We start from the raw sequence: 14,567 nt of genomic DNA, 5'->3' as shown, positions 1-14,567 counted from the left end.
AAGAAATTTGGGAGCACATGGCACACCTACATGCCCTAATGGCATGTATGGGCGTCATATGGGACCTTTTTTTTTTTTTTTAAAAAAATGCTTTTTGAAAAGAATTCGCAAATTACCACAAACTAGAAGTTGGTGGTAGTTTCCAAATCCTTAATATCATTTTTTACATATTTTTTTTTGATACATTGCATTTAAGGAATCACAAATTTTGAATTATTGACATTTTAAGTAATTTCCACATGTGCACTGTTTTCTAAATATAATTTGAAAATCGTTTTTGGGGAAAAGTAATGGTTTGCAAATTTATGACAAGGACATAATGGTGTATGCTTCTCTATAAGGCATTTCAGTATCTCTAATGTCATTTTTCCCATATTACATTATAAGACCTTTCCCCATGAAGCACATTCCTTGTAAATATGCTCCCACCAGTGCATTGCAAATTTAGATTTTGACTGTTTCAGACACATAGCCATGTTGAAAGTGACCCAAAAAAATTGCAAACGTTTTAAAAAAAAACATTCATGTGTCTTAATGACATTTTAAGTCATTTCCCCATGGACAATGTTTTCTAAGTGGCACAAAAGAGGTATACACCTATCATAAATCTGTCCCTAGCATTATAAATGATTAAATCAGGATGACAATAAGATGTGGCCTATCCAGAGGTTTGTTTAAGGTGAGGCCTACTCAGGATTGCAGATTAAAGTTATGCTTGATGAAGAATACAGAGGAGATAATTTATTGTAAAGGCCTACCAATGAAGTAAGTGATTTCTACTTCATTGCACCAGTCATCATAAATGTATCCATAAGCTTCTTATCTTGTTAGACATCAACCGCCATATGTATCATATAACTATTTTGCATTTCCAAAAAAGCGAATTTTAAGGAATAAATAGCGATTCTTTACCATTCCAAATTTGTTTGAGAAAATTGCTAATTGCAAATTACCCATTCATTTCCATGGGCTAGGAGGCTCATATAAATGAAGGTGCAATTTGCGATTAACAATTTGCTCATCACAAATTAGGAATTTATTCCAAAAGTGCAGGGGTGTCTCAAGAACACCCTGCTGCAACCCTGAAAAAGAAATTTGGGGGCATATGGCGAACATAAATTTTAACAACATTCCTTTACCTCAAAAACGATTTTCAAATCATAACTTCAAAACACTACACATGGGAAAATTACTTAAATTGTCCTTAAGACACATAAAAGCGTTTTTTGATTGGCTTTCCTGCATGGTAGGGTCACTTTTAACATGGCTATGTAACATAAACATTCAAAATCAAAATTTTCAATGTACAGGTGGGAGCATATTTACAAGCAATTTGCGCCACAAAGAAAGGTCTGACATTAAAATGGGAAAAATAACATCAGGGACAGTCAATTGCCTTATAAAGAACCATACACCATTATGTCCTTCTCATGAATTTAAAAACAATTCCTTTTTCCCAAAAACGATTTTCAAATCATAATTTCAAAAAACTGCACATGAGAAAATGACTTAAAATGTCATTGAAACACATGAAAGCGTTTTTTTATTGGCTTTCCTGCATGGTTGGTTCACTTTTATCATGGCTATGTAACACAAACATTGATAATTAAAATTTTCATGCACATGTAAGAGCATATTTACAAGCAATTTGCGCCACAGAGAAAGGTCTTACACTAAAATGAGAAAAATAACATCAAGGACAGTCAATTGCCTTATAAAGAACCATACACCATTATATCCTTGTCATGAATTTAAAAACAATTCCTTTTCCACAAAAACGATTTTCAAATCATAATTTCTAAACACTGCACATCAGAAAATGACTTAAAATGTCATTAAAACACATGAAATCATTTTTTGATTGGCTTTCCAGCATGGTTGCGTCACTTTTAACATGGCTATATAACAAAAACATTCAAAATCAAAATTTTCCATGCACATGTGAGAGCATATTTACAAGCAAATTGCGCCACATAAATCATAATTTTCTCCTTAAAGCACACTATTCTCTATCTAAAGTAAAGAAATATTTTCTCACCTTAGCAAATACTTTGAGTTTGAAAACAGTCTAAGAAACACACCAATTTGTCTTCAGCAGAGCAAAAGGTATGCACTCCAGAGTCTGCAGCTATCAAAAGCACAGAAATGGTGTAATTCTTCACACATATTTCTCATGTCACCCAATCAAAACTCTTCCCTCACTTTTTTTCAAATGAAAACCCTTCCCCCTCTGCCCTTTCTGCCTATTTTCCATAGCAACCACCTCTTGGAGAAACTCTGGTGTTTGCAAATTCACACAACAATGTTGCAATTGAACTCTGAACTCTCAGTGCACCTGCATATCCAGTGCTTTCTTTCATTTAATGATTTTTTATTGACCACTCAAAATACATCTTTCAAACAACACATCTGTACACCCTAACTTTCTGTTTTCATCAATTAAAATCCACCAATCACTGTTACTACTTCATGAACACAGAAACTCCACAGTTTTTTTCATTTCAAACTCACATTTTTTCAACTGCCATTTCATTGCCACACTTCATCTGACTGCAGGAGAACCTTCTCTCACCATGTTTTCTGTCTGGATTGTTGGTCATAGTTATATTCACTGGGCTCAAAGGTACGTTGAAAGCAGGAATTTACCTAACCTCAATTTACAAGATGTGGAAATTAAGTGGTTTGGCCACAGAGGATTAAAATGTCACCAATTGATACCATTGGTGAAAACCTTTATGCATTTGCCAAAACCTGACCTGTTAATTGTGCACTGTGGAGGTAATGACTTGGGCACTTTGACTGGTGTAGGTCTGGAAATGCTTTTAAAGGACACCTTTGAGCAATTAATGGCACTTTTTCCTCAGACTGCCTTGGTATATTCAAATATATGCCAAAGACAGAAATGGAGGTGGTCAAACCAATTTTGTCCACAAATTGAGAAGTCGAGGAAGCATGTAAACAAATCTGTTTCAGCTTACATGAGAGACCATGGAATGGGCTCCCTGTACAACAATAACTTGCGTTATTACATGCAAGATATCTACAGAGGAGATGGAGTTCACTTCTCAGATGAGGGCAACAGAGTTTTCACTCTGAATTTAAAAATGTGCATTGGTACCTACTTATAAGTACCAAAATGTACTATAAACCCAAAAGCTCTTCTCAGAGCTACCCTACATCTAATTACTCACAATTATTATTTTACTCCAACTTTTTTCACTAATTTTCAACAAAGTACACTCCCTGGTGCGCTACCCGGTACGCGTACCGGGAGCTAACCTCGCGAAATTTTTTAAAAAAATGTTTTTTTTTCGCACATATGGGCCTCCTCAGCCACCCTCACAAAACCTAGGGGGTCAAGATAAGTCTACCGTGCCCCCTTCTACCTATTCTGAACATTATTTGCCCTCCATCTTGTATCATAATTCGACCGAAACACAAAATGGTGGACTCCCGTTACGCTTAAGGTTCGCGTACCAGGGCGCTCACCGGTTCGCGTACCGGGTCGCTTCCTGGGAAGCGCACCATCAAAAAAGGTGGGAAAGTAGTTCACACAAAAGCCACTTGAGACAATTTCACCAAATATAGATTAGCTCATACTACATACCAATCCCTACCATTTTCACAAATTTGATTGGAATTCCATTTAGCCATTTAGCCTGTAGACCTCTCTAAATACCGTGAGGTAAATTACCTCACAAAACACATCTGAAGTGTTGGAATTGACAACCAATTAAAATGTTACTTTCATTTTCTACTTTTTTTACCTGACATTTGATTGGTTATGTACCCGAATATATATAAAGGAAGAGAAGGAAACACAGCCATTTTGACTACTACTTCCTGGTGTACATTTCATTTGGATTTTCATTAATAACTTCAACTTCTTTTTAAAGGTAAGTTGTTATTTTTAAAACTGAAGTATATTGTGCACTTTAAGTTAATATGGCAAACTTTTTCTGTTAGTTATATACTATCCCTCTGTAGTACTTATAAATTTAGATACACTTTTTTATATTCCTACTTCCACTCTGATACTATACACTGCCCAAAGATAAATTCTCTGATAAAAACTGCCTATCTAAAATTAATCCCAACAGTGCCCTACCTCTACTAATATATATTTTTTTTATGCAAATTTCAGGAAAAATGGAAAGTGAACAAAACATTTCATTTGAAATTGTCCTTCCAGAGTCCAACACAGAAATCATTGATCCAAATGAGATTGAATTTATGGATGAAACATGGGACCAAGAACTACTGCAATGTGTACAAGCAGTAGATAACCTCCTTGCAAATGAGGACATTTTACAACCTCAGAGACTACAATCTATATTCCATGATTATGAAATTTCTGACAATGAAATGTTAGAAAGTTTAATAAATTATGAAACACAATAAAAAAAGTTAAAAAAAAAAAAAAAAATAATCAACAAAACCAACAATCAATTAACATACAGCATTTGAAAAGTCTATCATTCATTTTTTATTGTGATACGCTCCCCAGTACGCTTCCCGGTTCGCGTACCGGGCGCTAACCACGAAAAAAAACAAAAAAAAATTTTTTTTTTTTTGCTTAGCGGGGCCCCTTTAATGCCTCCACATCAAACCTAGGGGGTCAGGGAGTATCTACTATGCCCCCTTAAGGTCATTTGCCCCTTCGCTTTTGCCTCCTCTTGTCTCTCGATCCTACCGAGAGACAAGATGGCGGCCGCTCCGGACTGTTTAGAATGTTGACAGACACCGGAGAGCCAATCAACTTCGCTACGCGAAGTTCCGTTACGCGTCAAGTACGCGTACCGGGGCGCTGCCTGGTCCGCGCTTACAGATAAATATCTTTTTTGGAACGTTATTTTCTCAAAATCCACTGCAGCACATATATTGAGACCTACAAAAGGCACATCGGGCTACCAGTCCCTACAATTTTGCCAAGTTTCGTGCAAATCCATTCAGCCGTTCGGGCTAAAAGTGAGGCTAACCGCCCTATGGAAAACTCAATGTTAAAAACACGTTTTGGGACCCCCCTTTTTTCTCGGCCCCCCCTGGACCAACTCCCCCCAAATTTCCAGTGGCTGCTCAGAAACAAAATGTTCCATTTTCCTGAAAATTTCAGCCAATTCCGTCCACAAACGCCAAAGTTATTATACATAGAATTTTCAAAAATCCCATAGGGAAAAAATCCTAACTATATATACCTACTGGCGACCGCCAGTAGGTAATATATATATCCACAACACTCGATCCCAATTCTCGGGTCGTTTCGCAACAAAGAGCACTCAAGTCGTATTACGTAGTTTTATGCCATATTTTTATTTATAGCATTTCTGCAGTTTTCAAAAGGTTTAGCAAACGCGTTTCGGCGTCTCCGCCTTCATCAGTGTAAACCCACATTGCATTTCTAGCGTATTAAATAAAGTTTCATTGCGACCTCAGTCACGTGATAAAATTAAACATAAAAAAAAACATAAAAAAAGGCACAACAAATACAATTTCAGTCATTGTGGCGGCCATCTTAAAGTGATCATATTTCATTGGCCCTCTCACAATTAAGGAGAAAGGACCATTATGTAGTCATAAGATGAGAGACATATATGACTAGTATCTCAGAATTTAATACTCTAATCACCAAATGGAGAGATGAAGGCATCATGGACAACACTGATTGGTCAAATTTGAAATGCGATCATCCTCAGCTGGCAACGTTTTACCATCTACCCAAAGTTCACAAGAGCAAAATTTGGCCTCCAGGACGGCCTATCGTATCAGCAAAGAACAGTCTATTAGAAAATACCTCCATCTATATTGATAACTTCATTTCACCACTAGTCAAGGATCATGATTTTAATAACACTAGACATTTCGAGCCTATACACCTCGATCAAACACGAGGATGGACTTAAGGCAATGAAATACTTTTTGGAAAAAAGAGCTTTGAAATATAGGACTCACAATTGCATGTTGATTGAATTGACTGAATTCTGTTTGCAACACAATATTTTTCTGTTTGCAGGGCAACTTTACCTACAGCTCCAGGGTACCGCGATGGGCACGTGCTTCGCCCCCAGCTACGCGAATTTATTCGTGGGCTGGTGGGAGAAGCACGTGGCCTGGTCGGGGAAGAATGAGAAGTGGCTGGATAAGATCACGTTGTGGACCCGCTACATTGATGATCTGTTCATCGTGTGGCGAGGGTCACAAAATGAGGGTGAAGAATATATCAAGGGATTGAATATCAACGAAATGAATATCAGCTTCACCAGTACTATAAGCCGAAGGGAGGTCTTCTACCTGGATCTGAGAGTCTACGTGGAAGATAGTACCTTACATACAGCCCTCTACCATAAACCCACTGCAGGGAATACTATCCTGCATGCAGGGAGCTGTCACCCTAAAAGTGTAATAAACAATATCCCATTTGGGGAGTTCCTGCGAATCAAGCGGAACTGCTCAACAGACTCGGAGTATGAAGTAGCCAGAAACGAGTCTAGAGTCAGATTTAAACAAAGGGGATATGGTGATGGGGTTTTGGACCAGGCAGAGAAAAAGAGTGATGCAACAAACAGGAATGAGCTATTGATTGACAAACCGAAAGGTGGGGATTTGAAATTAAGACTGATAACCAACTTCTCAGAGAAAATCTTCAGAGATGTTCCAAGCTCTAAAAAGGAATTGGAAGATCTTGAAATCAGACAATGTTGTGGGAAAAACATTGTCCGATCACCCATTAGTGACATATAGGAGAGGAAACTCTCTCAAAGATCACTTGGTAAACAGTCATTATGACTGTAAAAGGACAAAGAATCCCCCGGTGAAAGGGTTTTACCCATGCATGAAATGCAAAGCCTGTAAGAATTCAAGCAAAGTAAAGGATTATCAAATTCCAGGCAAAGAAGGCAGGACAGTGATATCCAAGTTGGTCAACTGCAATTCTGAGTTCACAGTGTATTGTCTCATGTGCCCTTGTGGGAAAAAATATATAGGGAGTACCACTAAACAGACAAAGTTGAGAGTGCTTGAGCACATGAGAGCGATAACTACTAAAGAGCAAAGCTATCCTGTCGCCCGACATTTCGAAACTTCACATAAAAGCAACAGCAATCTATTGACATTTTTTGTCTTAGCTCAGTTGATGAGAACCGAAAGAGGAGGAGATTGGGTTAAGAAATTAAGAACCCTAGAATCCAGGTTCATTATAATGCTCCAGACGAAGTTCCCTGGGGGCCTCAATAATGAAGAGGAAATGTGGGCTCACATAGGCTAACCAAAAAATTCCAGTCCTCTAGTCACATCACACTGTCACCAGCAGAGTTCTTCCCGAAACTGTTCGATTTTTTAATAAAGACATTGCCCTTAAAATTAAGAAATAGGATGTAGCCCATTCAGGGCTAAATAACTTTTGGACATGTCGCCAACCAATGGCACAAAAACACTTTGGCCAAAGTAGCCATTATAGCTAAATGAAATGTTTAAATTGACTGTGATTATAACAGTATAAGTGATGGTGATATTGAAATAAGGAATTGATGTTGAATACTTTTTAACATTTGCCAATGAAATATGATCACTTTAAGATGGCCGCCACAATGACTGAAATTGTATTTGTTGTGCCCTTTTTTATGTTTAATTTTATCACGTGACTGAGGTTGCAATGAAACTTTATTTAATACGCTAGAAATGCAACGTGGGTTTACACTGACGAAGGCGGAGACGCCGAAACGCGTTTGCTAAACCTTTTGAAAACTGCAGAAATGCTATAAATAAAAATATGGCATAAAACTACGTAATACGACTTGAGTGCTCTTTGTTGCGAAACGACCCGAGAATTGGGATCGAGTGTTGTGGATATCTAAATGCACTCCACCGTGCGGTAAGAGGCACCCGTGGACAAGTGGAGCAGAGGTTGGTGGATGAGAGTAAAGGGATATATATATATATATATATATATATTCACTGAAAAAACCATAGGTTATAGACCATATATAGTTAGGAATTAGCATTTACAAAACCTTGAAAATTCACTGAAAAAACCATAGGTTATAGACCATATATAGTTAGGAATTAGCATTTAAAAAACCTTATTTTACTCACACAAAACCATTGAAATTCCATATATAGTTAGTTGCACTAACTATATATTGCGCACCCGCAATCCACTGCTGATGATGTCACATATTACATCATTCATGACATGGTCAGTGACATCACTGATGACAACATCCAGTGACTATGTTTCTGTAAAGTTAAAATATGTCTTACATATTGAAGAATGAGTGGATGTATAAGTGTCTGGACGAAGGATTTAGTAGGTGCATGACTGAATGTATGAGTGAGTGATTAAATGTGTCTCACTGAGTGCATGGGTTAGTGACTAAACTGTCTTAATTTGTGCATCATTATGTCTGTTGTTCTGTAAACTGCTGCATGTGTTGATCAGTAGCTATATGAGTAACTATATGGGTTATTGATTGATTGCCCAAGTATTTGCATGGGAGACTGAGTGTGTGTGTGGCTGGATGGGAGGTGTGTGACTCTGTACAGATCAATGTGTACTTGTATCAATGATTGTATAAGAGAGTAAGTATGTGTTAGTATATGGTTGAAAACGTAAGGTGCTCTATGTTTAACTGTATAGAGTAGAAAATGGAAGTGTGATTGATTCTTTACAGGACTGACTAGGTGTGTGAGTAACTCCATGGATGAGTGGCAGAGTGTGAGTGTCTGTATAGGTGTATGAGTGCATATGATTGTGTTGTAAACATGAGTGATTGTATGTATGAATGATTGTATGGGTGAATGAGTGAATGTGTGTGTAGACGTAGGAATCAGTGAGTACGTATGTAGTAACTAGTATTGGTGTGTCAATGGTTTCAAAAATTATACTCTGTTTTTAACACTGGGTGAAACAGAGGTTATATTAAAATGTGAGGAGATGCATTGTATTGTCACATGAATGATATCATCAGTGATGTGGTCATTGATGTCAAATGAGATGTCATCAGTGATGTCATTTGAGATGTCATCAGTGATGTCATCAGTGATGTCACTGACCATGTCATGAATGATGTAATATGTGACATCATCAGCAGTGGATTGCGGGTGCGCAATATATAGTTAGTGCAACTAACTATATATGGAATTTCAATGGTTTTGTGTGAGTAAAATAAGGTTTTTTAAATGCTAATTCCTAACTATATATGGTCTATAACCTATGGTTTTTTCAGTGAATTTTCAAGGTTTTGTAAATGCTAATTCCTAACTATATATGGTCTATAACCTATGGTTTTTTCAGTGAATTTCAATGGTTTTTTAATAGCAAATATCATAAGCTGTCGAATGTCAAGTACGTGGTAAGAATTTTTTTTTTCGTGTTTATGCACACTGATCTGCTTTGATTGCTGCCCCCCACCCCTCATTTCTATTAGGAGTACTCTCTCTTTGCAGATAGTGAAGGGTAGTTAACGCAGCCCTTTCCCCCTTTGTAATCCGTCGTGCCTGCTTCTCTCTCCATTTGATTGATTGTTCTCTTTGGTTCATTCTCTATTTACAAACAAGCACAGAGTCGCAATACTCTGTTTAGTCTTTGCAGATAGCGAAAAATCGTGTAAAAAAACAAAAGGAATCGAGCAAAATCAGTAGGCCACTAATGGGATCTCTTTTTGACCTCGCTAAAATAGAAACATTAGGAACAACCTGTTGAAAATAGCAATGCGTATGTACATAAGCGGCGTTCATTTGTGTTCACAGTACCCCTTGTTGATTGTTTCAATCGAGCATTGAATTGTTCGATGTTAATTCTCTTAAGGATCTTCTCTACCTGCAAACGAGGAAGAATAGGAATATTCTCTCTCCCTTTGCAGATAGTGAAGGGTAGGTAACGCAAGCCTTTAACACGTCGTACCTATTTCATTCCTCATTGATTGATTGATTGTCCGAACATTGACTGTTTGGGAATTAGTTCTTTTTGGAGGTATTCCCTGTTTGCAAATAAACGTAGGAAAATCTTTGCAAGTAGTGAAAGGGTACGTAATGCGGACCTTTCTCCCCCGTTGTAATCTATCATGCCTATCCCCACTGATTGATGCACCTGTTTCACCCGGACCATTTACTAGACATACGTCATCTGGCCCGACCAGAGAGCACCCCTAGTGAAAAGGACATATGCAATAATAACGAAGTGATCACTGTATCCTGTTAACAGAAACTTTAGCATGAAACAACCTGGAAAGAAAAGAATAGGAAAACGAAAATCAGTAGGCCACTGATGAACATGAACTTTTATTAAACAACGAACAAAGAAACGATAACATAACGTAATGATAAAACCTATTAATGTCCTAGAAACAAGAAAACGTTAAAATATGCCAGTGGTGAGAGACCAGAAAAACAGTAAGAGAAACCAAATCACCCCTCGCTGTCCCACCGCCTGCCACGCCAAAAAAATCGATAGACTAGGGAAAATGCAAGTCAGTAGAACATCCGCCCCCACTCTGGAAACTTCCAAGGTGGGGCAGGGTTCCGGCTACGCCCAGCCGGGAGCAGCCCATATAAGGCAGGTCCTGCTGCCACGCCTCGGCCAGGAGATCCTAACGTAGGGTGTAGCCGGAGGAGAGGCCGAGACCAACGGGACCCGGCCAGGGGATTGCCTTTACAACGCTGAACAGTTGCAGGGGGGGGGGAATGTCTCCTCGACCCTCCCCTCTCTCTCCCAGTCCGGCCGCGGTGGCCCTTGAGAGTTGCAGGTAGTCCCGCCACATGCTCTTCCGGTCCGGCCACCAACGGTCGGGGGGCCGAGGCCGACGGAATCCGGCTGCAGCCGGTAAACCAAGAAACCCGTTCATGGGGCCAGAGCCAGGGGCGTCCGGCCGACATCCACCGGAAGCCCGGCCCGAAGACGGACGGGACACTTCTTTCTTTTATAATGGCTGCGACAACACTGGGGGGGGATGTCTTGCACATGCCTCCGACCCCCCCCTCGTCCTCATCGCCTGGTCCGGCCATAACAAATCTCAAGCGAGACGCCGTGGGGTGCACTGGGAGGGAGAGACGGTGCGAACAGGCCTCTCCCGCCTCCCCAGTGTAGGCTTCCCAGCTGCACCCTCAGCGGTCCAGGCGCCCGGAAAAGAGTTCTTCCACTGTGGCCATGCTGCAACGTCTCGCCCGGCAGGGTGGAGCCCGTCCGTTCATTTGACCCCGCGATCGCCAGTAGCTACTGAACTCTCAAAATGGCGGTCGACCTGGCAAGAGCGGGCCCAGCATAAAGAAATGGCCCGGTCACTGGTTGACTCCACCACCGTAGTCCTCCACGACCTTGAAGATTCTAGAGGAGCCGCGGGAGTCTCCCACCCCCGATGGGGAATGACTGCCATGATCACCCGTGGAGTGACGAAACTGTATCCGCGGGACGTCGGCGCCAGCCTCACTTTGAATTACTAGAATCCTGCAGACCTCACTTCCGGTGAAAGCACAGTGTGACCCGGTAGGAAAAATTGTTGCACCCCCTCCCCTTTTTGACTGATAGTTCAAACCACCGATCCTTTCCTTTGCCCTTTTAACGGAACTTTGGACTGCCTCCCCCTCTTTTACATTTTCTAGAGAAAACAAAACATTAACCACTACATTAGCATAGCAGTTGACACCAGAACTGTTTTCAAATTGAAAACCAACAACATCTTCAACAGAATCCTTTTTGTTTCTGCTGTGACCCTGCTCCAGCACAGGCATTGTCCCCAGCAGTAATTCTGCAATGCCGGTAAGAATAGCTGTGGTGCCTACTGGACTCACTCACCCCCGCGGCGCCCCACGCCGTTATTTGCTGGGCGGCAACTTGCTAGACATCACCTTCGTGACATCCAGATTTCAGCGCGTTCTGCTGCCTTGGAACTATTCGCACAACAGACCGCTACTGACAAGAATATTTCATTATTGGTGCTGTCAATTTCAATAAATCTATTCGATAATTCAAAATAAATTGCCACGGTCTCTTCGTTGTTTAAATGTTTTTACTGTTTTTGTTTTGTTGTATATATTTATATGTTATTAAAGTTTTATATTCCTACTACTTTGTTGGAGTGCTATATATTTTTTATGTGACACATAATTGTAAAAACTTTGATGTACAAAGAGTCATTCCTGGAATCTTCCGCTTCAGGCTCGGTCCCCTCCCCAATCACAATACAGGATAGTTTTCAGATAGTAGGAACACGTGTGGTGTGACGGATCTCATCGGGTGTGGGCCTTGATCTACTATAACTCCTTTGAAGAGGGGTGATTCTTTACAGCTGGGGCCATAAACTACATCTGCAGGGCTAGCTGATAGCCTGGACAATCGGACACAGAGGAAGAGGAGTGTCACAGGGTGCGGTAGTGAATAGGGCGAAAGGGAGGTGTCGGACGGGCACAGTGTGATTCTCAGGGAAGAGCAGCGCAGATGGGGGGAGGTTTATTGCCCATGCATAAGACAGAGAGCGGGGGTGACCAGTGCCTGGGGAAGATGCTTGCGAGGGTGAGGAGCCATGCTACGAATCGACAGCGTGCAGAGAGTGGGTCTGGTCAAGACATCTAAAATGGCTGCCGTGCACGACAAAAGTGTGGCATTTCAAAAAAGGCAAGATGGCGCAGACAATGTTTTTCAACACTTCCTCATTTCCTTCGAATCGAACGTTAACAGACGTTGGGGCATATTACCAAAGTTAAGCGATATTTATCGCTAACGATGCTTACCAACCAATTTTTTACCACTAAGCATCGTCAGAAATTATCGAAGATAAACCTTACTATTATCAAGGTTTATCGCAAATGCGATAATAAACGGCCGCAATGCATGAATATCGCTAAAAACTCAGCGATATTCATGCATTACCGAGCTAATACTCTTAGCCATGTTATCCACCTCCCATTGGATAACATGGCTAAGAACTGCTCAGGGCAGGTGTTACTTTTTGGAGATATTCGCGCTTAGCGCGAATATCTCCAAAAGTTGGTAATAGGAGATAGATATCTTGCATGTTGTAATGCAAGTTATTGTGGTATATGGAACTCATACCATAATCTCTCAGGAAAGCAGAAACTGATCCTTTTGGGACCGCCTAAAAAGGCCTAGGGGGTGAGGAGTACTCTACTTTGCCCCCTTTTCACGTTCCGAACTATTTTATTTTACTCTCTTCTGTAATTACACAAAATACCAGCGATAAGATGCATCGGAGACACACAGTGAGAGAAAGGAGGCCGGAGATGAAGAAGACATGTCAAATACACATTGGAGATAATATAGTGGCAGAAGGGAAGTAAATATGAGTAAACTTACCATGTAACATAAAAATGTTGCACTCTATACTATAAGTCTCATTTTATACTACAATCACTTCGCTACAACCTCATAAATTAAAAATAAAAATAAATAATGTCTCAAACAATTTTTGATTTCTAAATATAAATTTATTCTTCAAAATTTTCTAAATTTGAAACAACTAGTAACATGTCCTCATCAGTAATTTCCTCTTCAATCATCTCATCTGGAATCTCCTCATTAAAAGTCTGCAATGATGATTCTTGTAACTCTATGGTCTCCAAACACTCGATAAATTCGCCATCAAGAGATTGATCAAAAAAATCATTCAAGTCATCTCCTCCTTCTGACAATATTTCATTATTGGTGCTGTCCATTTCAATCAATGTAGTGGAATCATTCAAGTCATCTCCTCGTGACAATATTTCATTATTGGTGCTCTCAATTTCAATCAATGTAGTGGAATCATTCAAGTCATCTCCTCCTTGTGACAATATTTCATTATTGGTCCTGTCCATTTCAATCAATCTAATGGAATCATACAAGCCATCTCCTCCTTGTGACAATATTTCATTATTGGTGCTCTCAATTTCAATCAATGTAGTGGAATCATTCAAGTCATCTCCTTGTGACAATATTTCATTCTTGGTGCTGTCCATTTCAATCAATCTAATGGAATCATACAAGTCATGTCCTCCTTGTGACAATATTTCATTATTGGTGCTCTCAATTTCAATCAATGTAGTGGACAATTCAAAAGAAATTGCCACGGTCTCTTCATTGTGAGCCATTTTATTTTGAAATTGCTTGCTGTAAATTGCAGAAAAAAATAATCACTTTCATTTATCGTTTTTAGTAATACATAATATAAAACTAACTTCATCAAGTATTTAGTATAACAGAAGGACTGCAAATAAATAACAGAAAACATTTTTCAAATTATCTTCAAGTGTACAACATAGTTCCCCTTACAAATTAACAACTCACCTTTTTAAAAGTAGCAGAAGTGTTAGTACTGTGTAAATCAAACACCAGAAATTCACCACCAAAAATTCCTCACAAATGTACCTCAGACAGTAGTATCACAAAATGGCTGTGGTTTCCTCTCATTTGACATATATACATAACCAATTAACTTTCATCACACACAAATACAAAACCAAAGTAACATTTTAATTGGTTCTAAATTTCAACACTTTCAAATGTGTTTTCCCCATGCAATTTTCCATAGGACATTTACATACGTCTACAGCCTGAATGGCTGAACGGAATTACACCAAAC

This window comes from Lissotriton helveticus, chromosome 1_2 (genome assembly GCF_964261635.1).
Source record: "Lissotriton helveticus chromosome 1_2, aLisHel1.1, whole genome shotgun sequence".
NCBI classification, from domain to species: Eukaryota; Metazoa; Chordata; class Amphibia; order Caudata; family Salamandridae; genus Lissotriton; species Lissotriton helveticus.
This window is presented reverse-complemented; position numbering follows the sequence as displayed.